The sequence below is a fragment of the Canis lupus genome, chromosome 19 (assembly GCF_048164855.1).
Source record: "Canis lupus baileyi chromosome 19, mCanLup2.hap1, whole genome shotgun sequence".
NCBI lineage: Eukaryota > Metazoa > Chordata > Mammalia > Carnivora > Canidae > Canis > Canis lupus.
Window position 1 is genome coordinate 29,151,017 of NC_132856.1, and position 18,629 is coordinate 29,169,645.

Below are 18,629 nucleotides of genomic sequence, written 5' to 3' on the forward strand. Positions count from 1 at the left end.
TACCTGCTGGTGAATTCCCTTAGCATTTTTCATTTAAATTGGAGAGAGAGAATTTGATTGGCTTCACTAATTACTGGTGTCCATACTGGTCAGAGTTTCAATGCCAGCCCACCCTATAGGTTGTCAAATAGCCTGTGCAATTATCTCTTGTAGATCAGATAACCCTGAGCCAACCTCACCGCCCCTGTTCAGACCTGGAGCTGGTTTCCTCACAGAGGGCTCTGGATACGTTTCCCAGAATCTGGAGCTGTAACACAGATTCTAGGTGATTCTGACACGGACTGCATTGGAGAACTGCGGGTAGTGGTGAAAAAGAAGCTCTACAGTGGAAAGGTCTAGGTTGGAATTCTGACTCTTCCACTTACTGGTTGTGTCTGGACTAAGATCCTCAACACTGGTAAGTCTACTTCATCATCTGCAGAATAATACTTTCTTCAGGGAATTATTGTGAAGGCTGAATGAGTTGATTTTGGTGAAGCAGGCAACACAATGTCTGATGCATAAGGAGCAGCCAACAAATAATAGTCATAGAGAAGATGATGTTAGAGATGACCTCATCATCAGAGTTCTGGCAAGATGCAAACCTAACTCAGATCAGCACCAGAAACACCCATGGAAGGATTACTCTGGGTGGAGTTAAGAAAGTAAGCATACACGTTGAGGCACGCAGAATCTGGCAACAATAAGAGACTGCTGGCACCTGTAGTCCTGAAGGGGCAAGGAGAAGAAATTGTATTATGGAGCCCAGTGACAACAGGATTCTTATAGCCAGGGCCGCTTCACAGCACCGTGGTTGTAGGGAGCAGCCATGGCTAGAAATCAGGCAAAGCAGGTAAAGAGTGGGGAAGAAGTAGCCCACATGCTGACCTCTAGCCAGTGTAGCAGGGGAGACTCAGAGGTGGAATCTGTAGGAATTAACCTCTTGGAGCATAGAGGAGGGCCGAGAATGGAATAGGAATGGGTAAGAAAGAGCATGATGATGATGAAAGAGAAGAAGGAGGACATGAAGGGGGAGGAGGAGGTAGAGAGGAACAAGGGGAAGGGGAAGAGGAGGAGGAAAGGATCAAATCATCCATGGCATTCTCAAAAAGACATAGCAGCATCTGTTGACAGGTCAGATGACAATTCATGATTTTTTCCTAAGCCAGTATCTCATAACATCATGGAACATTTATGCTATTTACACACAGGGCCAAACCATCTGGAAAAAAAATATTAAAAAAAAATCTCTCAATCAATCTGGCCCTTTGGCAATATGAGGATGGCACATGAGTATTCTGAGGTAGGTATCAGTTTGGGGAAAGGAAAGGTGTGGCTTGCCAGTACGGATCTGACGAATGACCCCACATGGGCTTACCGCGGCACACAAGACCTTGTTCCCAAGGTAGCAACCCTAGGGCTCTTGCTGTCAGCTCAGCAGCCTGAGGGAGTGCTCCGTCAGCAGGGTGTTGATGGTGCTGAGGCTTGGTAAACTATTTGAGTGAGAAAAAAAAATGTTATCAGAGGAGAGGTTTTTGCTCACGTATTTGCTCTCACACCTTGGTTCACTGCCCTGCTTCTCTTTTTCTGGTGCTAGGTTCTGGAACCTCGGCAGCTCCATGATTACATTTTGGGGAGTCTCAGAATCTCTTGAATGATATGATGTAAAAATGTTTAAGTATGTGTGCATTTTCCTAACTGGAAGGACTGCTAGATTTTCTAAGTGTCTTATAACTACCGTGAAAGTCATTGCTGTCGGCAAATGCCATCAGCTTGCTCATGATGTCACCTTTTGGAAAAGAACCACCAGCCTCATCCCAAGAGGAACTGTGTGTGGACTCCTAGTTTCTCATTCAATTGATGTGATTGTGAAAACGTGTGCTTGGAATAACTGGCAGTGTGCTAGGTGTTTAATAAGTACTTTCTTTTCTCCTCAACAGCCACTAGACATAGGAATTCCGATCGTTTACAAGTGATGAAATAGAAGCTTGGAGGTTTTAGATGACTTGTTCAAAATCCTATGGCTAATAAATGAGTGAGGCTACATTTAAACCTAAGGCTGTATAGTTTCAAGCTTAATGCTCTTTTTATTATATCCTGTTGCCTCTCAGTGCACTATTTGTTCATTAAAATTAGAGCTGTGGTTCTTGTTTCCTCAACTGACACCCAACTCTCTATAAATTCTATGAGAAATCTTACTATAATGCTCTAGCCCAAATTAGCTTCTTCTTTCTATTTCTCCAAAGCACTTCTTACTTCTATTTTAATACTTCTGATCATCTGCTTTGAATATGTAATTAGTTACGGTTTATCGTTTTCTCCTCACTAGAGGGTGAACATTCTCATCATCAATAGCATTGATTTATAACTGCCTAAGTACAGGACGCTGTGCTATGCACTTCACATGCAATTCTTAGAATGCTCTTTTGGTGGCACTATTATTATCATTTGCATTGTGCAGATGCCTTACACAGATTAGGAGATCAGGGCTTGCCCAAGAGCACACCACAAATACGACTTGGGAGTCAAACAAGGTCTTTCTGACTCCAAAAATCACACTCTCCACCACTATCTCCTCTGCAGGGACTGTATCTTAATTATTTTTGTATCTTCCTCTCAGGGTCTAGCAACCTGCTCAGGAAATGTTTATGAAATTGGACATTTGTTGACTACTATGTGACCCAGAATCTAGGATGTGACAATCGCCAGGGCAAGTCGGGCATATATGTGGTCCTGGGAGATACATAATGTCCAACGCTCCCTCCCTGCTTTGAGAGGATCTGAGGATGAAATGAAATCCCGAAGAAAAAGGTATCATGTCCACTAAGGGAAGAGACGACAGGAATGAAGGATATGTTTTGCCCACAGTAGAACCCCAAAAACTCTTCATTTGAATATAGTACAGTTTATGTATCTGTATATCTGGGTTATTTCCATTTTGGGATCATTATGAATAAAGCTACTATGAGCATTTTTCTATGGATATTTTTGTATACATATGCACTATATCTCTTGGATATATATCTAGGAATAGAGCAGAGCTGCTGGGTCATAGAATAAATTATGTTTAATTTTCTTAGAAACTGCCAAATACTTTTCCAAAAAAGATCGCTTCATTTTACACTTCCACCAATAGTATTTGAGTTCCACTTTTGCTATATCCTCACCAACACTTGGCATTGCCAGTCTTTTTAAAGCTTTATTCACTCTGGTATCACCATGTAGTTTTAATTTGCATTTCCTTGATGAGTAATGATTTTGAGTACCTTTTCATGCTTACTGGCTCTTTGGTTATACTCCTTGAAATACTACTCATCAATAAAAAAGAACAAACTACAAATATGCATGAAAATATGAGTAAACTCCAAAACCACATGTTGAATAAAGAAGCCAGACACAAAAAAGGAATACATATGCTGTATGATTCCATTTATATGAAGTTCAAGAGCAAGGAAAACTTTTCTCGAGTAATGGAAGTTAAAATAGTGCTTCCCCTTTGGAAGAGAGAGTGATTGTGAAGGAGCACGAGGAGACTTTTGTGGATCATGAAAATGTTTTATATTCTTGATTTGGGAGGTGGTCATATGAGTGTATACATGCATGAAAATGTTTAACATCGTTAAGTTTATTAAAACTTCTGTCGAATGAATTCACTTGAAGAATGAAGTTAAGGAAGCTTGGTTCATCTCAGTTTGAAAGGCCACGATTAGGAAGGCACTGCCTGTCTTCTGGCACCAGGCACCCCTGTGATCCCAACAGCTGAAGAAAGATGCTGCTCAGCTCACTGACCTACCAGGGCTGATTTTGTCTTTGAGCACTGTTCTTCCTTCTGCTAGGCCAGAATGAGCCTTAAGAAGTTCTTTCTCCAACTAAATATGTCTTTAATTCTATTCATAAAGATGATCCTTTCCTTTCCAATGGGAACTTTATAGGGATAATTTAGTTTACAGAATTTTTCTTCAATTTTGTTGCTATAAGCTCTGTTGAATAAACTAGAAAGATGGGCTCTGGGCATTGGGCATCAACTTGTATTGATTTTTTTCAAGGCCTAATCTAATTCTGTTACTCTATAGACAGCTCTGTTCTTTTTCTGCAGTAAAAGGAGACCAGATTCTTTCTTTCTTTCTTTCTTCTTTCTTTCTTTCTTTCTTTCTTTCTTTCTTTCTTTCTTTCTTTCTTTCTTCTTTCTTTCTTTCTTCTTTCTCTTTTTTTTTTGTAAAGATTTTATTTATTTCATGAGAGACACACAAAGAAAGAGAGAGAGAGGCAGAGACACAGGCAGAGGGAGAAGCAGGCTCCATGCAGGGAGCCTCACGTGGGACTCGATCCTGGGACTCCAGGATCACACCCTGAGCTGAAGGCAGATGCTAAACCACTGAGCCACCCAGGGATCCCCCAGATACTTTCTTTCTTGCTGAGATAGTACCTTATGTAGCCAGGCAATAACAATCTAACTTTTAGATGGTAGTGTCCTTGCAGCCAGTGGCACTGGCCCTCCCCTGACATTTTTTTCCTGATTGATCTTGTTGAAGTGGGATGCTGGTGTGAAGCACAATGAGACTTACATAGATAGCTAAATCTTCTTTTGGTAGCCATGATTGTAGGCAAGGACACAGGGTTGTCATAAAATATAAAGGTTATACTCCACCTCTGTAATCACCATTCAGTGATTCTCTATTATGTTGTGGTTTCGTATAATTGTTTAAAAAATATATTAGAATACACATAACATAAAATATACCATCTTAACCATTTTTTAAGTGTACGGTAGTAGCAGTAAGTATACTCACATTCTTTTCTTGTACAACCATTACCACCATCCATCTCCAGAACTCCTTTCATCTTGCATAGTTACCCATTAAAACAGTAATTGCCTATTTCCCCCTCCCCTCACTGTATACATATGCCATGTTTTGTTTATTCATTCATCCATCCGTGGACACCTGGGTTGCTTCTGCTTTTCGGCTATTGTGAATAATGCTGCTATGAACGTGAGTGTGCAAATACCTGTTTGAGTCTTTGCTTTCAATTCACTTGGGTATATACCCAGAAATTGAATTTTGGAGCATATATTAATTCTATTTTTAATTTTTTGAGGACCTGCCACACTGTTTTCCACAGCAGCTGCACCATTTTACCTTCCCACCAACAGTGCACAAGAGTTTCTATTTCTCCATACCCTTGCCAATGCTTATTTTCTGTTTTTTCCTGTTTTTTTTTTTTGTTTTTTTTGTTTTTTTTTTTTTTTGGTAGTAGCCATTCTAATGAGGTGGTATCTCATGGCAGGTTTGGTTTGCATACTTGATCTTTGTGGGTCTGTGTGGGGATGGGGCACAATCATTTGTAATGGTGTTTACCTAGAGTAGAGCAATTATTTTCTAAAAGTTTTCTGTTTTGGGAGGCTGTCTCATTCCTATCCTTTTGGCTAGAGAGGGTAGGCTTCTGTTGGGGCTTTTTCCGTTTGTGCCCTTTGGTGTTTTGGGTGGGTGGGTGGCTTCCATCTCACCCAGTCTGGTATACATGAAACAAAAAGAAACCTCAGGGAACTAATTGTCCTGTTGTTTGAGTTCTGAGGACCCTTGAATATCTGTCTTCTTTTCTCCATCTCTTAGACTTGTGTTTGTCTTATGTAGAATGTCGAGGGTTTTTAGATGTGCTTAGCAGGAAGATGAGGGAAAATATGTCTACTCTGTCTTCTGGGAAACAGAGTTCCTCTGCAATGTTAGAAATGTTAGCTTATTTAAATACTTGCTGTCTATTCATAAACTTACCCAGAGAGTTAGTGACTTGCTCAAGAGCCAATTTTCTGATCTGATGGAGAACAGTTTCTATGACCTCACCACACTTTTTTGCCACTCACAGTACCCACATTCATGGAACTCCACTGCATTCTTGTCCCTACTCATTGCCTTCACAGGGCTGTTTGTCAGTTTTGGTTCGAGATTGTCTCCTCACTAATTTTAATAGCCTCAGATTCATAGTGAGTGCACGATAGGTGTTTGCTTGTTTGTCATTTCTCTCTCTTCTCTCTCTCTCTCTAATAAGTTTTATGTCTACATTTTACTGCTCTCTTTCTGCATACCCACACTGTTGTGATCTTCTAATGGTCAGCATTGGGATGTCTTGTCTTTATGATCACCTTTTTATGTTACATGTTTCATGCAACATCTGTACTTGTTTGTTTTTTAATGAAACAGTTCTTTTAGATTTGTTATCCAGGAGACAGCAGGCACAGAGCCCAAACCTGTTGACAACACACAAGTTCCCTTGTCAGGCCTTTTTTCTCTCTTTGGCTGGGTGTCAGCAAAACCACTTGGAAAGACTGTGGCTTTGTCATGGGCCCACCCAGTGGAGCTGCCAGCAGATGGCCTGAAGCATTTTACTGCCTGTCTGATATGGTGGAAATTAAATTCCTGAATAAGAATGCTGGACATTTGATTGGTCTGGGCATAAAATTATCCTACAGTGTAATGGGGGGAAAAGCAAGAACCTTCAATTTTCCATTGGTGACTGTCATTATGCAGACTTTTCTGATGCTCATTTGAGAGGAAAGAACTGGTTCTGATGATCGCTGGAGCAATCTGGGGCCTCTCTCATAAATAAAACATGCCCTATAATTGCAGTGACGCAGCCAACACACGCATACATGTAGAATCAATGCTTATTATCCCGTCAATTAACATGGAAAATTAAACAAGATTTTAGGCTTTGTTATTGTTAGCAATCCACTACCGATTAAGAGGGTCTGGAAGTCTTTGGTTAATCCGTGGCTTCTTAATTTAGGATTTTAATACCCACAGGGTGAAGAAATCAGGCGAGAATGCTCAGCTCCACACAATATGCTTAAAGAGATCTGGCTGAAAGACTGAAGGAATTGTTCATCCTGGCAAGAAAGTGCTCGCTTGCATTTTCCCAAAATGGTAGCTTATGTGGGAAAAGGCTTGCTTTCAAAGTCATCTGAAAGTGTTTAACTATGTACCTTCAAACTTTTAATTTATTTTTGAATAAATAACACATTTCCATGCTTTAAATCAAACATATAAAAGGCATATAGTAAAACACCTCCTTCACATTCCTGTGCCCCATCTGCCCAGTTCTTTCTTCCCTCGGTTACAACCACCTTCGTCTAAATTAGTTACAAAACCTGAATTTCCTTTTCTTAAGAAAATCCTATGCATGGTTTTCATATAGAATCAGGATTGTTTTAAATCCTATAGGGGACCAGGCACAGAATGAAGGGAGACATTAATTCCTGACTATAAAACCAGGTCTCTAGTGGACATATGCTAGATTGATGGCTTCCCTCCCTCTCTATCCCATGCATCTCTCAGAGCTGTGTGCCTGCTGCCTGAGGTCTAATGAGCCGCTTTCTGTGCTTCTGAAAGTCGGAGAGGTCATGGCATTGCTTAACTCAATAATTGGGAGTATTGCGAGCCTTCACTATTGTCCTAGGGGAGTTCTTGGCTGTCTCCTCCTCTGACCCGATGATTAGTCCTTTTCCTGCTGCCGGGTTCTGTCTATGCTGGGTCTTGTCTACTCTTATCTATTCCTGCCTTCCCCCAGGGAACTGGACTGCTCAGCTATCACTCAGGTCTTTATTTTCTTGGCTTATATCACCAGCACACGACTTTTCAAACCCAGTGGAAGTGTTTTCTATGCTGGTGTCAGAGTTTGAGACTAATCTGTGCTGAAGAAGTAAAATACAATATGATCGAAGTCTCCACTGGTACTTCGATGTTGAAGAGAATATGGCTTAACCTGAAAGACTTTGATACCCAGAATACTAGCAAGATCTATGTGTTTTTTAGTACTTTTGTTTTACTCTCTTTTGGATTACATTCTCACCATAAGGTGCATATGGGTTTAAAAAGATATTATGTTGATAAAATTGTTCTTTTAAATTTAAAACAGCTGTCAATGTGTCTTCCTACTGGCATGTTGAAATTGGACAGATACAAATAAAGATAACCAAGTTGTAAACAGAAATATCCAATCTTGAGTCCAGCAGAGATATTAATACACCGAAGAATCTATTTGGAGGATTCTAATTTCCCTAACAAAATATATTTTCTCCTGAGCCATGACTTAGGAAAGCAGGCATCAGCACGTTGCCTTGAACTCCTCAGCACCTGTCATGATGATAAATTGTTACATAGCAAGTCTGCTTGAGCAAATCCCACTACCAATTTTAAATTGCTAAGCCCTTTTTGTAAGTTTCAGGGAGCACAGAGTACCTGAAATAACCCCAAATAAAAGTTAGTAGATACCTTAGTTACCTCCACCTGATTATCACTGACACCATCGATCAGCAAAAATTCTTCTTTATACACTTTGAGATTACTTCTTTCCAAATATCTAATTTAGAACAAGTGTTACTTTTGGAAAGAATGCACTGGAACATGTTTTGGAACTATTTTTTCATCATTGCATGAGTTAGAATAGATGCTTGCTTTTTACATATGTCTGTCTATCCATCCAGCCATCCATTCATCTATCCATCATTCATTCATAGAGTCATTTATTGTTTGACATTCAAATGATGTGTATCAGGCAACTGAGCAGGGCTTGGGGCTACATGAGGACACTGTATCAAGGCTTAGAGTCTCCACTCTCATGATGCTTACACTTTAGTGGAAGAGACAGACAATAAACAAGCATGAAAATTATTGATTTGGAAAAAGGAATCTGATACACCATCATGAAGTAGCATGGGGTGACAATATAAGCGGGGGCAACTTTAAGTTGAGGGGATCAGGGATGGCTTCTCTGATGATACTTGAGCTGAGTCCTAAATTAAGAATGAGCCAGCTGTGGGAGGTGTTGGGGGAAGAGCTTTCCAGGCAGAGGAAACAATATGTGCCAACTTTTGAGGTATGGAAAGGAGGCTGTTTGGGCTGGAGCACAGTGACCAAAAAACTGCCATGTGTGGTAAAAGGGGCTTATTCTGAGGCTTATGGGGAGCGGTGCAAATGTTTCAGATGGGTTAGAACATGGGGGGTGGATTATGGTGAAAAATGGATCAGGGTGGCATGAAAACAGATGGGGAGATAGGTTGGAAACTATTGACCTGTGGTCAAGGTCAGAAATAAGCTATTTGTACAGAGATGATGGGTTAAGTGGAGAGGACAGGATATGGGATGTCCCTCCCGAAGAAGGGGCTAGAAGAACTCAGAAGTCATTAGCTCGACTAAGTAGCTGTGGGATGGTTACAGGTTCTCTGCTATTTCTAGAGGCAGAGAAAACAGCAGGTATAACAGGTTTGGTGAGGTATGGGACATGAAGGGAGAGTAGGCAAGTGGAGGCTGGAAGGCGTCAGGGGCTTTCATCATGAAAGTATGGGAGGCAACAGACTGCAAAACTCTTGGCAGTTTCTTATGATCCATGAATGATGCCTGGCCTGGAGAGTTAGGTTTCAGAATTCATTCACCTGTGCTAGGGTTCAGGGACGCTAGGTAAGACACTAGTCTTTCCTTCCAGGAAATGCTTGTCTGGAGCAGTGGACTGAAGGAAATAAATGATGACAGCAGTGTGCAGATTGTACACAGTTCATTGAAAAGTACAAGCAGCTCTCTCTGCCTGGGGAAGTCCAGGTGGCTTTGTGGAGGAGGTATTCTTTTGGCTGGATTTCAAAAGAGGAGTCAGGGTTAACCAGACAGAGAAAGGCATTCCAAATAAGAGGAAGAGAATTTGCAAAGGCAAAGGCACAGAAATACAAGGTGCTACTAGTGTAAGGCTCATGGATAAACTGTGTGGTTGTATATACATGCATTGGGAAAGTCTCAGGGAAGTGGCTGGAGACAGGCCAAAGCCCAAGAGTAGCCATTAGAAGCTCACATGGCTCCTGGGGGCAGCCAGGCATTGGATTAATGAGTGAAGGAAAATGGAAGGTTGACAATTGGGAATGGTGGGGGACTTCGTCAACCTGGGGAATATAAGTGTCCTCGAAAGGGAGTAGAATCTTCACAGCTCCTGCCGTCTACTCCAGGGTAGAAATGTTGTGAGGGCCTTTTGAATTTATTAATGAAGTCTGAAATGCAAAAATCTCTTGCATGTTGACCATTAATTCAAACTGTAAAGCACTGTGTGGGCCAAATGAAACACTTTTGTGAGCTGGGTGAGACTACGGGCTAATTGCTGGCAACTCATGCACTACTGACAATGGAGTTGCCTTGTTTCCTTTTGTGTCTCCTCAGGTGGACAGTACAGGAGAGGTAAAACCTGATTAAATTCAGTGAACTAAGAGCTACTGGGTTACCAGCTAGCCCTTCTAGGGACATCAGAGTCCAGCAATTTGTTTCCCAGGTGTTAAAGGAATATTTACTGTGTAGCCAGTAGCGTTCTTTCTTACCTCTTGAAAATACGCACAAAATCTGCTGTGATTAGAGCCACATTGCCCAATATTGTGGCTACTAGCTACCCTACAGCTATTCAAATTTCAATTTGTTAACTAAAATTAACAAAAAGTAAAAATTCAGTTCCTTAGTAATACTGGTCATATTTTTCAAGACCTTGATAGCCACAGGTGGCTAGTGGCTACCATATTGGTCATACCAGATGCTGAATGTCTTTATCATCGTGGAAATTTCCACTAGACAGTGGTGCACTAGGTTTTAGGTGACAAATTGACTGTTCTGTGAGGAAACTAACTCCATTCAGAAAAATGCACTGTAGGAGTATATTTGGTGTAGACACAAAGTATTTTTAAAAATCTATCTTATATGTGTCTTTCTAAAACTAATTTGGTACTGCCTGTGTTATTTCAGATGGGGATGATCTGAAACATTTGAAGGATTAAATAGTTTTCATGTTTCCTTGGCAGTTCTTATCCTGAATGGTTTCATATTTCAGAATTTCCAAACAGTTGTAACAGAGTGCGTCGAGACATTCTCAGACTTGGAGGCCATGGTACCATGTGTATGTTTGCAGCAATGGATAGATTGGTGCTCTTTTTAAAAGTCTCTAAGAATGAGTAAAGACATCCATAGCTATTTATTGAGCAAATGTAAAATGCTTAGTAATCATACACTGTCACCAATGGAAACAATTTAAGTGTTTAAGAGCTTCTCTTCCAGCTTAGAAACACCTAGATGCAGACGGTGGCTTTACCACTCAATACCATTAGCATCAAAGCCCTTGTTTATTTTCCAATATTACAATGTGAGATGAGTTCTTTTGTTATTCTCATTTTTAAAAAAAAAAGAGAAATCAAGGCATACAGGGGGTTAAGTTTCATTTAGTGTCACACAGCTAATAATTGTGGTGAAGTTGTAGATCGAATTCAGGTAGTCTGACACCAAGGACAATTTTCTTTTCTTTTTTTTTTTAAGATTTTATTAATTTACTTGACAGACTGAAAGAGCAAGTGCAGAAGTATGTGGGGTGGGGAGGGGCAGAGGGAAAAAGAGAAGCAGACTCCTTGCTGACCAGGGAGCCCAGGACCCCAGGACACCAGGATCATGACCTGAGCTGAAGGCCATCCAGGTGCCCCTAAGGCCAATTTTCTTAACCACAGCACTCCCATGCTTCTTCTGATCATTGCCAGTTTATGAACTTCACTGGGCCTTGGTTTCCTCATCTGTAAAACAGGGATAATGTTACCTAGCTCACAGGAGTTCCTGCAAGGGTAAATCACATGACACAGCACCTATCAGCTACTGTTGGATTTATTCACTTTTAAACAAAGGTATTCCTTAAGAGAGTTTTAAAAACTCAATCTCATCATAAAATAAAGATATTTACACAACAAAGCTATAATGTTTTTCTTTTACCTTATTAGAGTGGTAAAACCCCCAAATTAGATGATATCCTAATGTGACAAGGGTAAGGGGTAAGGCGTACTCCTGAGCACTGCTAGTGGGAATATATTAATATAACCTGTAAGGAAGGAACTGGATATATCTATAAAAATTATATCTTTTGACCCAAGAAACCATTTCCAGGTATTTATCTTTTCAGTAGGTTTGCTAGCATGTTTAAAGATGTGTGTTTAAAAATATTCATTGCTCTGATATTTTTGTAGCAGAATGTGGATCCAATAGTGTATGTGTGTGTTCTTCAGAAAAAGATTGACTTAACTAGGGCTCAGCAGACTTTTTGTATAAAGGAGCAGAGAGCAAATTTTTTAGGTTTTGTGGGCCACATGGACTCTGTTGTTATAGTGAGAAAGCAGCCTTAGGAGATATGCAAATCAATGGCCATGGCTGTGTGCCAATAAAAAACAGGTGGCTTACTGAATTTGGCTTGTGGGCTATCATTTGCACACTCCTGGCTTAAATAAATTATGGTGTGTCCACAAATGGGAATACCATTCAGTCACTAAAGAGAATATAGGACAATCTCTAAGACCTATGATTAAATGGAAAAATCACAACGTAGCAAGCACTTACAGAGCATCTACCATGTGCTAGGCAATATTCTAAGTGCTTTACCTCATGTGTTAATTCATTAATATTCATAGTTACCCTATAAGGTAGCTGCTACCACTATTACCCTCATTCTAGACAAAGAAGTTAAAGTGGCGCACATTAAGAAACTTACCTTCCCATAACCACTAAGTGTTGGAGCTAGAATTCAAACTACAATTTGAAACTTGAGATCAAACACTCATCCTATCATATGTTGCCTTCTAGAACAGGGTATAACAGTAAAGTGTGCTACCTTTTACATATATCAATAAATGGAATTACATCATCACTTTATTTTTCATTAACATCTCTAAGAAACTTTTTAGACACTTAAAAAAAAGGATTTTATTTATTTATTCATGAGAGACACAGAGAGAGAGAGGGGCACAGACACAGGCAGAGGGAGAAGCAGGCTCCATGCAGGGAGCTGGACGTGGGCTGGGTCTCTAGGATCACACCCTGGGCTGAAGGCAGCGCTAAACCGCTGAGCCACCTGGGCTACCCACATTTTTTTTTTTTTTTTTTTTGAGAAAGTGCATACACCTGGGCAGAGAGGGAGAGGTGGAGGGAGAGGCAGAGAGAGAGAGAGAGAGAAAGAATCTAAAGCAGGCTTCATACCCAGCATGAGCCCTACACAGGACTCCCTTTCATGACCCTGAGATCATGACCTGAGCCAAAATCAGGAGTCGGACACTTAACCTACTGAGCCACCAGGAGCCCTTAGACATTTTTCCCTAATGGACTTCCAATGAAAAATTAGCATCTCAGACATAGTCTATCTGTTTAGGTAGTGTGTTATCTGTGTTTCGTACACAAAGAGCAGGACTTTTCTACCCTCCTCCTACCATGAACCGATTTTTAGCCTTTTAGGGTCAATACTGCCCTGTTGAGAATGAGTGGATTATGGGTGTACTTACATATTCATGGGCCATCTCTGGAAAGATCTGTATGAATGTGAGAATGTGAGAACAATGCTTCTGGGGGTATAGTCTGGGAGGGTCAGAAGAGGGAGACCTCTGATTATACAACTTTCTGCAAAAGTGAGAGGAAAATAAAGGCCCCTGAGCAGCCAAATCAAATAACCATGTAATGAAGGAGGGAGCACTTGCTGTGCTCCCCTCATTTGTCCTTGCCTGGCTGTGGTTCAGGAGCATTAATGAAGCCTCTGAGCCCCTGGGAAGTCCTTGCTTGGAGGAGGGCTGCCATTTCTTACTTCTGCGGGGAGGGTTTGTTTGCCTGGCTTCAGTGGTTTAGTTGACAGCTTCTCCTTCCCTTTTTCACACTAGAGGCTTTCAGGGTTCTTTCTTCCTCACAAACAACTCCAAATTGAAAAAAAATAGATTTTTAGTGATTTCTTTAACTTCTCTCCTAGAACCCAGAGATCCCCTTTTACGTCGTTACAATAAAATACAATTCCCATTCATTCTTTATTTCCCAACAAACTAACGCCTCCCTGGACCCCACAGTGAATTTGGGGGGTGGGGAGGTGGAGAGGGGAAGGAATGATGGCAGAAAGAACTGGTCAGAACAGGATAAGAATCTTCTAGGTTCTAAGCTTTGCTCATTCACTAAACTACTTTTCTGATCTGATGTTGAAACTTTCTATCATGCAGACATGGGCCCCACAGTGATCTGTATCCAACCATTAGTGACCCCTTGGTATATGTGACTCAGTGGAGAGTGGAGACCAGCATTAAAAAACACATGAAGTACAATAGAATGGAACAGACAAGTCCAGTGACAAATGGAGTGTGTCTCATGCGGTAAAGGTAAGACTTGTTTTGTGAAACTCAGAGGTTAGTGGTGTGGGTGCACTGGGGCACATTCCAAATGTATTTACTGTTCAGAGCGCCTGTACTGCAAAGAGATGAGCCCAGTGCAGTGGCCGGGCCTTGTGTGATCACCTGGAGCTTCTGTATAAATGCTCACCCGCTCCAGGCATCCTTTATCCTGTCGCACTTTCTAAAATCCTCCATCGCATACCAATATCTACACTTAGGTTTCTGGAAATTATCATTTCCATTTCACTTTGCAACAATACGTTCAAACATGTGTGCCCCCTAAATTCGGAAATTCCTCGATTCTGAATATGAGAACCAAATATTGGCGGCCTAAAAATTCACATGAATTTATTTCCCCCTTTGTAGGAAGAGGATGAAGAGTAAAGGATCTGTGGCGGAGCGATGACGGAGGGTCAGCGAAGTTAGCAGGTCAGATGGTCAGAAAGGAGCTTGGCCCTGAGGGCAGATTAAAGGAAAAGTCTGCAGCCTGTGACTGACTACTACTATCCCACTACTATCCCACTTATCTATACTTATCCTGATCTTTCCTTCTCCCAGCTAATGCCATTTTCTGAGTCAAGTCCCAGGAGGTTCTGCTGTGCTCTCCTAAGACTCTCATGTCTCTGGGGTAATTCTTCACGGATCATCTTACCTCTGTCATCTGCCTCCTACAATGGATCACCTTTGTAGTTGTCTTTACTTAGGCATTTGCTGGAAACTGCTGTGTTGGCTTATAGGAACACAAGACCAAGGGGGTGTGAGAGGGAGGTGGCAGGGACCCTGGATCTTTGATCTACTATCTCCATTGGTTCCTGGTTTAAATTTTCAACTGTGGTTCCTGGCTAAGCACTTCTCTTCTTTGCCAGACAATGACCCTTACTTTGACCCTGGGACATCCTCTTTGTGAAGACATGGTCTTGGTGTCATGCTGTGTGCTGTGCTATGTGTGCAGCCTAGGCCTGGGGGGCTTTCCCTGACCTGCTGTGAACTTTGAAGGAAGCCAAGTCTATCACATTGGGCTTTTTTGGGGCTTGGTCCTGGATCTCCTTCCATACCAGGCTGAAGGGGACAGCTCTGTTGTCAATGGAGATGTGGTCCAATGTGGTCCTTAGTGCTGGGCTGGGGACTAGCCTTAACCTCCAAGTGTTGTGTGATGATCCTGAGGAGACCAGTTAAGGATGCCTAGGAACAGTTGAGAAGAAAACCAGAAAACCGGATTGCACAGAAACCAGCCATGCTAAAGCTCTGCTTCAAGCACACAGTCACTATTTCATGATGGTTATCCAAAGTTTAGAATTCAAATGAGTTAGATAACAATATTCTTTCTCCATCTCTGATGTGTTACATTATCTAGTTTACTTGCTTGAATTCTTGGGATATTTGATGGTGATTGCATTAAATGAGACTGGAAACATAGGAGGAACAGATTTGGGGGAAAGATTATGGTTAACATGTCACATGCTGAGTTTAATGTTTGCCTCGGCCCTTTGGTACAGAAGTCAAGTATGGGAGACCAAGGAGTTGTTTTCTCTTCTTTTCTATAAGATCAGGCAAAGCTCTTGCACCTTGATCACAAATTCACCAGATCTTTCACTGCCCCTAAAGTGGAATTAGCTTGTTTATTTCTTATTAGGGGTTTTGGGGGTACAGAGGAAAAGGTGGGTAAAATGGATGGTCCCTAGCATAAGGCACAGGTATGGCTTCAGGTGACTCCTGTATCATGACCTGGAGATGGTGCAGTTTGCAAACAAGGCAATGGGGTAATAAGAAAGAGTACATCGATATGAGCTGGTGAAAGCCAAGGTCTGCAGGCCTCACAGTGCAGGGAGCCCTTTCTGTGTGGGCACAATGGGAACTATTTGTAAATATGCTGGAAACTTCCTACAGGAAAGATAACATTCTTTTTCCTCTCTGGCTCATCAATATGTTATATCATCTAGGTTGCATATTTTATGAGAAACCTCTAACATAATAGCTTGTCTAATCTATTACATTGCATTCGTTCAACATTTATTGAGTACCTGGTATATTCCAGGCACTCTTCCAGGTACTGAGAATACAGGTGTGTGCATTTAGCAAAGTCCCAGACCTTTGTGGAGTGGGAGAGAGATGAAGGACAAATAAATAAATGAATACATAATGTAATTTCAGGTCTATCTGCAATCTCTCCCATTGGACTGTAAGTACATTGAGGGAAGTACTTTGTTTATCCAGCTGTTTCTCCAGCCGTGTGTTGGACTGAACGAATCTTTGGTGCCTTCCAGGAGCCCGTCAGTAAACACTGCATTCTAATTACTAGAGCACTTCAACAAGGAATGTTGTAAATACTGGCTACCTGACTGGGAGCATGGTCAAAGTTGATGTCTCAAAATATGAACGTTGAAAATCTATCAGTTGCCACACATTGGTCCTATAGGCTGGGTCATCTCACTAACAGAAAAATTAGTGTTGTCGATTGGAACACCTATCAGTTTTAATCATCGTTATCAGCTACTCAGCCCTCTGATTAGGCAAGTCTGCTAGGAAATTTACTGACCTGTGGGGGGTGGGTAGAGTGGTAGGCAGAACAGTGACCTCTGCCCCCAAATGCCCAGAACTCGTTCATACCCTAATCCCAGGAACCTAAGGTTACATGACAAGGGGCACTAAGGTTGCTGATGAAGATAAGGTTGCTAATCAGTTGACCTTAAAGTCAGGAGATGATTCTGGCTTATCCAGACTGGCGCAAACTCATCACAAAGATTCTTAAAAATACAAGAGAGAGGCAAAGAGGAAGTTAGCATGATGCCACGTGAGAAGAACTTGACCTGCTGCTGCTGGCTTTGAGAAGAAAACCAGAAAGAGTCAAGAGCCATGGAATGCAGGTGACTTCTAAGGTAGAAGTGTCAAGGAGATGGATTCCTCCTAGAGCCTCCAGAAAGGATCTAGCTCCACCAGCTCCTTGGTTTTAGCCCAGTGAGACCCCTGTTGGACTTCTATCCTACAGAACTTTAAGATAACACATGTGTGTTGTTTAAGCCAGCAAGTTCATGGTAATTTTGGCAGCCAGAGAAAACTAGTAAAAGTAGATACCACAGTCTCATATTATGTGGATGAGGAGTCTGAGGTCCAGAGATATTGAGGCACTTTTATAGGCTCACACAGTCTGGACCCGATGATGGAATCTAGATGTGAACCCAGTTCTACTACAAGACTATGCTTGCACTCTGCTGCTGGGAAGTTAGACGATCAATTAGCGTTAATAAAGTAAATGACACATCTACTAATGCCTAAAGATGCAACTCAAAGCTTCCAAGACATATGTCTGGACCTAGGGTCTCCTCTGAGTTAACTGTTTGTGTTGAAAAATGCATTCCCCATTAGTGCATGTGGCTCCGTGCTAGGTTCTGTGGAAACATATCAATAATAAATGTGAAATTTTAAGAAGGTGTAGGAGCTTCGAGAGAGCAAGATTAACAAAGGATTTGTGAAAAGAATAGCAATGCTTGGGGTGATGTGTAAGCTATAGAATGTATCAAATTCTGGAAGTAATGTGACATTGGAGATCAATCAGAATAGACTGAAGTGTCTGAAGACACCAGAGGAGAAAATATCCAGGAGAAACTTCAGTTCACAGAAAAGAAGGGAAAATAGTTTAAGTATGAAAAACTGTTGAGTTTGCATTTTACTTGTGTGTGTGTGTGTTCACCAAAGTGGCATGAAAGCGAGTAATGTGTCACCTGAAATTGTTTCTGGTAAGTAGGGAGATGACTTTAAGGTCATATGAGCCAGTGCATCTAGTTCACTGAACAAGCCAATTAGACTCTCTTAGGGTGCAAGAGGGCAATCAAAATATGAATAAAAGAACAGTGGTTTGAAGACAAACACTTTCTCAGCCACCAGGAAACCTATTAGACTTATTACAACCTCCTAAAAGTGTCTTGTTCGATAAACCAGGACACCTGCGCCTTTAGTGAAAATACTCAACTAGACTTAAAATATTTCTACTTTCAGGACATCTTCTGTTCTCATCTTGGCCTTTTAATGTCCACTGTACATTTTGCGTGGAAGTCATAGCCAGGGCCATTCTTGGAAGTACTTGCTGCCAGCAGGTTTTCTGAGGAGCATTCACCTGAGCCCTAAAACCCAGCAACGCCTCAAGACTCCAAGTCAAGCATGTTAAGAAATCACTTGGTTCAACTGGACCTTTAGTGGTCTTAATGACTTAATTAACTTGTTCAGTGTGCTGAGTCTGATTTTATTCATGTTGACAAATGATTCTGGCCGGAGCTATCCTTCCAATTATTAGGGACTCAGTATTCCTATGGAAGGTCGAGTGAAGCACTTGATGGTCTAGGTCTTTGTTGAATGAGCCCCAATGGGACAGACAAAGCACCTCTGGCTTAAAACGTAGAACAGTGGGGTAGCACTTGTTGGGGTCTAGCAAGGTGGTCTAGAGCAAGGAGTCTTATGTAGAGAGACCTGA

The 18,629-nt window shown here is 41.4% G+C and overlaps 1 long non-coding RNA gene across 11 annotated transcripts in view; it reads left to right on the forward strand.

Annotated features, from left to right (window-relative positions):
* LOC140610055 (uncharacterized) overlaps positions 1-18,629 on the forward strand; it is a 128,538-nt gene that overhangs the window by 49,687 nt on the left and 60,222 nt on the right. For 10 of the 11 annotated variants that reach the window (XR_012011833.1, XR_012011831.1, XR_012011829.1 and 7 more), the window contains exons 2-6: positions 154-397; positions 1,191-1,282; positions 2,600-2,790; positions 13,997-14,152; positions 14,531-14,593. This is a non-coding gene — a long non-coding RNA (uncharacterized lncRNA). The remainder of the gene's footprint in view (positions 1-153; positions 398-1,190; positions 1,283-2,599; positions 2,791-13,996; positions 14,153-14,530; positions 14,594-18,629) is intronic. The other variant, XR_012011830.1, reaches the window with a different exon arrangement.